The 9,751-nt window shown below is 33.7% G+C and overlaps 1 pseudogene across 1 annotated transcript; it reads right to left on the minus strand.

Moving 5' to 3' along the window:
* Nucleotides 1-1,561: 1,561 nt before the first annotated feature.
* On the minus strand, nt 1,562-4,140 carry LOC308649329 (tRNA-splicing endonuclease subunit Sen15-like; annotated as a pseudogene). Its single transcript has 2 exons — nt 4,104-4,140; nt 1,562-2,084 (listed from the first exon to the last, which is right to left on the minus strand). The product of its transcript is annotated as a tRNA-splicing endonuclease subunit Sen15-like (transcript).
* Nucleotides 4,141-9,751: the final 5,611 nt, after the last annotated feature.

Consider the following 9,751-nt stretch of genomic DNA (forward strand, 5'->3'; position numbering starts at 1 on the left):
ATCAAATTGTGCACATGAAATATGTGTGTTTCTTTATATTTTAATTGTACTTCAATAAAACTGTCAAAGAAAATGTGATCAAATTAAATTCAAGAGAAGACTGTCAAAATATCAGGTTATATATCCCTAATATTTCGGTATAGTCATGTTTAAAAATAACCTTCTCCAGAAAAATCAGATTAACTCACATTTAGAATAAGTATATTAACATGGAAACACACATCCTAGTGACCTGTGTTTGATTTGATCCTGTTATTTTTGTATTCTTTGTAATCATAGTATTTTTCATGTGACAATTAGTCTCACAATTATATCAAATATCTGAGGGGTAAAATTATTTTATTTTTATCAAAAAAAACAGTCAATACAAACATATTTCCTTTATCCACTTTACAAAATAATTTATGACAAAAGAGTTGATTTTATTTTATTTTTTTACAGATTTTGAGGTTTTTCTATTTTAAAATATTTCATTATAAAAGTAACATAAGTAAAAGCTAAAATATTGAGGAAAGATAAAGTTTTCCATTTATTGCTCTGCCATCCTACTATAACCAGTTAGTAATTTCATCCACTTTGTCACATTCTAACATGTACTTGGTGTGTTACTTGCAACCAGAATCACATAATTTTAATGAGTACAGAATATACCCTTCATAGATCTGTTCATTGACTATTTACTTTGACCAGGGCATGACAAAATACAGCCCCATATTTGACTCCTGCTCTAAACTTCAAGTGATTCATGATTTAAGTTACAAAACAATACTGTTTGGAAAGTCTTTGTACATATTATTTTCATATTTGGACAATTCAATAGGAGGATATTAACAAAAGAGGAATAACTGGGTCTAATTAACAAAGATATTTTTAATGCTGAAACTGTCCCTCACTGTCTTATAATATTCAAGCTATGATATAATAAGGATGGTGGTGACAGGATGGAAAGGAAGGCCCAACACTCTCATAAGCACTTCTCTGGCCCCTATTAATGCTGACATATGAATTTACACTCATGACAAGCATATTTTCAACTCTGATTTAAAGTCAACCCAAAAGGAAAATAACAGTAAGTGCAAACGAAAAACAAACCCACTCAAATAAATCTTTTACTTTATACAAAAGATGGAAAAGCAGGCAGAAATAAACTCTCCACATTTCACAATGTACATGAAGTACCAGCTCAAGCTAGCTACAGAGGTCAGAAGGCCCTGGAAGAGCAGAATAAGGGAAGAGGTGGTGGTTTCAACAAGGAGCCAGCAGCAGCAGGTGAGTGTGGGTGATGAAGAGGTGCAGCGCTTCCACCCCTCTGAACAAATCCTCAACATAAAAGTGAGTAAAACTGTCTCTAAACTGTCTCTAATAAGAGTTCTAGAGCAACAACTCTATGGTTTTAAGCAATACAAATTCTTTTATCTGAAAAAGTTTTATTCTTCAGAAAAAAAACTTATGGAATGAGAAAAGCTAAATTGACTCTGACTATCTCTGAGATAAAAGATAAAGCAGTTAAATGGGTCTCAAAACCAATCTTTTATGAATAAAGTGTTGAGAAGTACAGATGTCATCTTCTAAGGGTAATATTCTGAAGGTCTGACAGCATAAACCCTTCAGTGAGTTTATAATAGACTATTGTAGAATCGGACTCCAGGATGGCCAGAGTGAAAGACATCGGTAAATCCGGATTCCCTTGTAGTTTTTGAGATGCCTTCAAGATGTCCCTTATCCTTTGATAGCTGAGGGAAGCAGAGATGGGTGTAGGCAACACAGTCTGTAACCCTTCCCCTTCTATCTCAGTATCAATCAGGCAGATGAGCTGAAGTTCAGGTAATCCCACACAAATTACATCATACCAACTTTTACTCTCCATGAGGTCCAGGTAAACCAAGAATGCTATATAAACTTGAGTGGCATCTCCAATATTTAATTCCATCATTTCTAAATACTTAGGGTGGGTGCTCATCCAGGCGTCCACCAGAGTCCACTTGTGAGCGCCGCCATGGCTAACACCGCCCAAGTCCAGACCCCACTACAGCCTGGGGTCAGCTCAGAATCACCACTCTCCTCCAAGCCCACCCGCGGCCTCCCTTGGTGCACCAAGAGTTGCTTTTAATGTATAATGTTATAGTAGAGCATAGTGACCATAATTTGGTTTTTAAATAATTCAAACACCACTTTCCAAGACTATTTTGCAAAATAAAACAAGGTGAAATTTTACATTCTTAATTTAAAAATAGCTTTTTTATTTTTGGATCTTGCCAGGTTCTCCCCTTCATGAATAAATAGTACTAGTTTGCATAAAACTCAACCTAAAATGTTAGTTAATCTTAAAAAAAGACTTTCCTTCTTCTCTAGGACCAATATGTACATATTTAAAGGTAGGCAAAAAGTAGACAAATCATATTGGGAAACATAGTGTATTTTTTTTCTCTTCATCTTAGGATAGGTTACTTCTTCTATGCCACGCTGTTATTCTAATTCTATTGTGGGGGAATACTTCTCTTTGAATCATCTCCTCACTAATAAAATTCCTTAGCACCTCTGAAATATTTTTGAAAAGTTCTCTTATACCACTACATGCGTTGATTCACTGCATTGATTGACACAGAACACTCTGTATCAAGGTTTTCTCCCAACACTTTCTCTTATCATTCTTCACTTCAAAGCTGCTCCTTCTTTCCCAGTTTGGAGTGGCAGGTGAGGGACAATGTCTGTATTCTAAGTTCCTTATTTTTCTTCTGAACTTTTATTTCTTCCCTATTATAGAAAAATTAATTTGCCCTTTGTTGTCTAAGTCTCCTTTACTGAAAAATTCTCTACATACTGTTTTTCTCCTCTATTTGTTTTCCAGGCAAGTTCTTAACTATTGGACAGCTACATCTGTGTTTTCTTCCCAGCACCAAATTTGCTTGTCATCAGGGATCTATGTTCAGATGACCCAGTTTTTATACTGGTTTTCATATTGGCACAATCAATACCAAGTGGATAACTCTTCTGCCCCATTGGCCTTAAACCTCCATGATTTTACTCATTCATTATTGTCCTTAAATTACTGTTGATCACCAACCTACTATGAGACATTTTGGTGTTATCTGGAACTCAGAAAATACAAATGTGTGTAAGGTCAAGTCTCATTCTTCCACCTTCAAATAATTTATCATACAAGGAGAGAAACAAGCAAGTAGGAGACAATTAACACAGAATGTACTAAGTACAACCATTGATCTGAAAAAGACTTCCAAAAACATTGGAGATTTTGTTCACAGCATGAATGTCACCTATGCTTCTACTATGAGACTCTATCCCACTTTCACAGATGTTGGATCTTGGAGTGCACTTATATAATTCTCTGTTTCAAATTCTCCCACTATGTCTCTTATTTCCAATTTATTTCTTAATGTAACATTCTATCTTTTGATATATAATTATGTGGATTTTTTGTGAAACAAAGTCACATAACCATAGCCATTGCCAAGGTACAGAATGATTACATTGCCTTCAAAGTTCTCCCATGCTTCTTTCTAATGAAACCCTCCTTCTGCCGACCTTCTAGTGACAATGGATCATTTTTTTTTCCTTCAGTTTTCCTTTTCTAGAAAGTGTATTTAGGTGGAATCATATAATATGTAGCCTTTTTCTTTAATTTCTTTGGCTTCAAAGAAGGTCTATCTTGGTGCTGGGGATGTGGCTCAAGCAGTAGCGTGCTCGCTTGGCATACTCGCGGCACTGGGTTCGATCCTCAGCACTACCAACAAATAAAGATGTTATGTCCGCCGAAAACTAAAAAATAAATATTAAAAAAACTCTCTCTCTCTCTCTCTAAAAATAAAAGAAGGTCTCTCAAAGGTATTCTTCCATATATTTGTTGGACATTTGTATTTCTTCTTTTGAGAAATGTATGTTTAGTTTATTTGTTCATTTATTGCTTAGATTGTAATTTTGGTGCTAATTTTTTTTTTTAGTTTCTTTTATATTCTGGATAATAATCCCCTGTTGCAAGAACATTTGGCAAAGATGTTTCTCCCATTTTTGAGGTTGATTCTTCATGTTCTTAATTATTTCCTTTGCTGTGTAGAAGCTTTTTAATTTGATGTTATCACACTTACTGATTTTTCGTTTTATTTCTTGAGCTTTAGGAGTCATATCGCCAAGTTGATGCCTGCACCAATAAGTTGGATTGTTGACCCTGTGTTTTCTTCTAGTAGTTACATAGTTTCTCATCTAAGTCCTCTGTCTTTGACCTATTTTGAGCTGATTTTTGTGCAAGATGAGAGATAGGAATCTAGTTTCATTCTTCTACATATGGATCTCCAGTTTTCCCAGTTCCATTGTTAGAAAGGCTGCCTTTTCTTCAACATATGTCTTAGTCAGCTTTTCAAGGATCAGATGACTCCATCTATGTGGATTTGTCTCTGTCTGCATCTTCAATTCTATTCCATTGGTCTTCATGTCTAATCATCCTACTATAGTTCTGTAGTATAATTTGAGATAAGATATTGTGATTCCTCCAGCATTACTTGCATTGCTCAGAATTTCTTTGGTTATTATGGGGTTTTTATTGTTCCATAAGAATTTTAGGACTGTTTTTTTCTAGTTCTGTGAGAATGTCATTTGCATGTTGATGGGGATCACATTGAATATATTGATTGCTTTTGGAAATATTAGCCATTTTAACAATATTAATTCTGCCTACTCAAGAACATGTGGGGCCTTCCACCTTTGTAAAGTCTATTTTCTTTGTTGACTCTTCTATAGTTTTAATTGTAGATATTTTTCAATATATTGGTTACATTTATTCTTAGGTATTTAATGTTTGGGGAGATTAGAAAACATTATCAACAACCATAGCAATTAGGAAAAAGCAAATCAAATCTACACTAAGATTTTATCTCACTCCAGTTAGAATGAAAATCATCAGGAATAAATAACAGTAAGTGCTCTCAAGGATGTGGGGGCCAAAGTACACTTATACATTGTTGGTCAGACTAAAAATTAATATAACCACTTTGAAAATCAGTATGGAGATTCTTCAAAAGTGTGGAATGGAACCACCATATATGTCCAAAACAGTTAAAATTAGCACCTAGATACCAATGTTTATAGCAGCCAAGTTGTGGAACCAGCCAACCTATCCATGTATCCACAGAATAATGAATAAAGAAAATGTAGCATATAAACACAAAGGAGTTTCACTTAATTATAAAGAAGAATAAAATAATGTTATTTGCTCTTAAATGGGTAGAACAGGAGAATATAATGCTAAGTGAGAGTGATGGGACAAATGTTTTCTCTTGTATGTGTGCCTATGTGCATGAGAGAGATTAGAATAAAAAAGAGACCTCCCTGAAATAACAGGGATACCAATAGGGTAGAGGAAGGGAATTAAGAAGGAGGGAGAAGGGGCAACAGGATAAGGTACTGGGAAATAAAATTGACCAAACTATACTCTGTTGTATCTCCTTGTATGACCATACCTCAAAACTCCAACTTTTATATATAATTATAATATACTGATTAAAAAATAATGCTAGAAGAGGGTCCAATAAAGTACGGGAGAGAAATTAGGTATAGGGTGAAGGAGAGGGGAACAGGAAATACTAGGAAATGAGTTTGATCAGATTTTGCCATGTGCATGTAGAAATATGTCACAATGAATTTCAGTCTCATGTATAATAATAATCTTCAAAGTGTTTGTGCATGTTTTTAATTCTTAAAATAACTTGGCAAATATTTTATGTGTAAGAAAACAGGAAACCAAAAAATCTAATTTAAAGAGCTAGTAAAGAATTAGGAAATTTGAACAAAAAGCTAGAGTGGATCTTATTATTATTGTTATTTTTTATAGTTTATTATTTTGGGAGAAGGAAGGATAAAAAACTTGAAACCTAGGGATAGCCAATATTTAATTTAACTTTTATTCTTTCTAATTAATTCTCATGACTTATTTAATACTGAATACATTCATCTATTTGGACTGATTTTTATTTTTCATTTTAATATTAATAGTAAAATACACTTAAAATAATGTACATTGTTAATTTTATCTTTTCTAAATGTATAATTTTTTTTCCCTGTAAATGAACTCACAAATCAGGAAATCTTGAGTACAGAAAAAGTAGCAATTAGTTTTGGCCTTTTCCATGGCAAAGAGTTGGGAAGAATTGTCTGTCCTAATGTGTTTAACTCAGTGGATCTAAGAAACTTAAATAAAAGAACAAATCCTGGGAAGAAAGTGGTTGGTTTCTAGTTGGGATGTATATGGGCAATGGGAACAGCAATGAGTGACATTTTATGGAAAATAGTCCAAGTAGTATATCTGAGCTCCTTCTTGATTGGGGCTAAGCTTTTAGTTATGCCTTAAAAATATTTTAAAAAATAAATTTGCCTGCTTATTGGCTGTTCCCCAACTGCAAGACAGAACAAGGGAAGTCAAGCTCTGGTAAGATTAGTGGAATGAACTCAGGGAATACCTACACTTGTGTGTTGATGTTGGTATCAGCAGTTGCCTGGTGCAGATACCTGCCCTGGATTTTTGTTTTTACTTTTCTTTCACAAATGCTATGCTATAGGTAATAGAAATTAAGGAAGGAACCTCTAAAAAGAAAAAAACAGAGCAATGGACCTTTGGAGGTACTGAACCAGTATAGTGTAACTACTCTATCCCAGGCAGATTGATTGATGATTTAGGCAGATTGAAGAAGATACACCAGGCTGTAGGGAGTTATGAAATATCTTTATTGATGGATAGGAGAGCAGAAAGTCCTGTTCATCTTATGTACAGGATTGTAACAAAGTCTGCAGCATGCAGACTTCATGGGTTATATAAGGCTACACAGGGACTGTTGCTTCTGACTTCCATAAGACGGTGCTCCCTAGACATCTGGGTGAGGGAGCCTGATAAACTCCATTTTGTTTATAGCCAATGTTTCTTGAATCCAGGGTTCCCAGGGTCAGCATTACCTGGTAAGAGGAATTAAATGGAATGTGATTAGTTTCAAGTTTTAGCAGCAGCAATTCTCTTCTCTGCATTGTGTAATCCCCATCACTCCCTAAAATCAGCAAGAGACAGAAAAAAGGGGTACTTTTGGTCCCTGTTTTAAATATCTGAGTAGTCAAAATAACTAATCCTTCCAGAGTAGTGTGAATTTACTGAAGGCAATGATATATTTGATAAATGAAGCCATTAATAAAGCGAAAAATAAGTTGACCTGATTATAAAAGATGAGGCAGAATCAATGCACTAGAAAATGAAAATGACTTAAAATAAGCTTGATACATATACCCAGTGGGTGAGATAATGTGAAATAAGGCAAACATTTATAACTAATAACAATAGATGAAGGCAATCAAGAGAAAAATCTACTCATCTGGAATATATGTTCACTCTCAGAAAATGTTTGAAAAAAAATGAAGAAGTGGAAAATGTGAAGACCAACATGAAGAGATATGTTGTGAGAAGAAACAATGATAGTATATAATATATAGTAAATTAAATAATATTGTATTGATTTTACTGCATGATTTGAGTAGAAGAGCTACTCTTTAGATTTTTGTGTCTTCTATTACTATCATAGATACATTTTTAATGTCTTCATTCATTTCAGTAATTATTGTGTGTCTTGAGACCAATAGTCATTCAAAATATACAAATTAACTTGGAAAATATTGTGCTCTGTGAAACTTGTTTGTTGTTTCTAATAAATACCAAAAGTTTTGTTGTTTTCTATAAATAAAATTTCTGCTAATTCTCTTTATGAAAATAAAACATTCCCTAATTTGTGTGATTTCCAAAACCTGACTGACTCACTTTCTATTCAAGATAAGCATACAATGCAACTACCAAGGGTCTTTGAACTATGAGGATTTCTGCATTGCTACTGCTACCTCCCATGTGAGAATACAAAAAGCCCACTTCCTTTTATTGAATTTGTTGAAGCTATCAAATAGTTATTGATCACTTACTACAAGCAAAGACACTTGTAAAGAAAGAGACTGAATGCCCTGAGGTGGTTTCTAAACATGGAAGGAAAAATACTCTAATACACAACTTCAGAAAGAGATTTGTGGAATAAAGCAGTCTTCATTTCAGAGAAGGGATAAACCAAGTTTGGGTTCATGACCCGGGCTTTTGATCTTTATGAGATGGAACTATCCAAGCATTCATTCTCCCCTTAACAAAATGTACATTGGTATGTGAGGACTGATGAGACATTAGTAATGATTCTCTTATATTCCTGCACATTTTTCCTTTCATATCTTAGTTTTATGCAACAACTGAAGAAATTGCTGTATTAGTTTTTTTGGACTTTATTCTAAACCACATGAAATCTCACTGAGTGTGTGTGTGTGTGCACGCACACACAAATGAAATTCACCTTAGATATATCTGGGAGAATCCAAAAATTTGTGGTGAACACTCCCTCTCCATTCCTTATCAGTCTTTTATTAAACCATCTAATGCCAATCTCTCCTGCTGACCACCCAGACTTCTGCTGCCTCTGTTTCATGAAACTTCTCTTTCAAACAGAATGCACCTAAGGATCATATTTCTATTTCCTGTTGCTTTTAGACTATAATAAAAATGGCTGTTAAATTAACTAAATATTTTAAACTTGTTTTAGTTGTCACAGTTGAAAGCCTCTTTTATCTTACTCTGTGAACATGAATTCCAAATTTAATTTAATCTACCTATAGTGTCCTCAAACTTATTGATTTCTGTTAACATTTCATACCACATAATAGCAGAGAAAATTAAGAGTGAAGTTATACTTCTAACAGAATTTCTCTAGTCCAAGTTCTGTTTTATTGTTCCATTTTTCCCTGTACTGATAAAATTATAAACAGCATGTTTAACCATACTTAATTTTGATTCATTTAATATTTTAATCTGCAAAAGCACATACGTGGTTATCAACACACTGGGAATCAAAAAAATAATAACAATCTTGAGCATTCATTTTAATAAGCAGACACCATACTAGAGTTTATCATAAAAATATATATCATTTAATTCACACAGGTATTTTTATCTTTTTGGAGATAAGCATCTTAATCTTCATTTATACAGGAAAAACTTAATGCCCAGAATGCTTAAATAACAGAATTGATGTTGAGTTCCAAACCCTTGACCTTTGTAGCTCATACTGTTTTCTTACATGTAAAAATCTATAAAACTTAATCAAAGGCATGAAGGAATATTGGGGAAAAAGCCACAATTACATTCAGGCTTGTTATTCCTACAGACATCAAAGATTATTTGAAGAAGTTTTTTACAATGCTTTATTTATGTAAACAGATAAAATATTAACCTTTCCCAATTTACTGGTTTTCCTTAAGTGGCTCATTATTTTAACACATTTATGTGAAATGAATATATGGATTTTATTAATTTGCTTATTTTCTGGGAACAAAAATTCCTTCCCTGAAAGAATGAATACTCTTGCTTTTTCTAAAGTCAATTTGAACAACATAAGGTTCTGTCAAAAATTTCATAAAATCTTACGCTCTTTTCTTATCCAAGATTGGAAAACTCACCACAGGTGTCTTTTGTATGCAGTAGCTCTTAAAATTGATCACCAACTTCTGACACTTCTCATCTCTAATCACACAGATTTTAAATATATGTCATTTCCCTTGAGAATGTGTGTGTGTGTGTGTGTGTGTGTGTGTTTATGTGTGTTGTTTTTGTTTTTGGAGGGGGAGCGGGGGAGCATCTTTCAAAATGGAAACTTGAACTAAATAATAAATCTTCATT

Source organism: Spermophilus citellus, assembly GCF_964194105.1.
Source record: "Spermophilus citellus genome assembly, chromosome: 5".
Taxonomy (NCBI): Eukaryota; Metazoa; Chordata; class Mammalia; order Rodentia; family Sciuridae; genus Spermophilus; species Spermophilus citellus.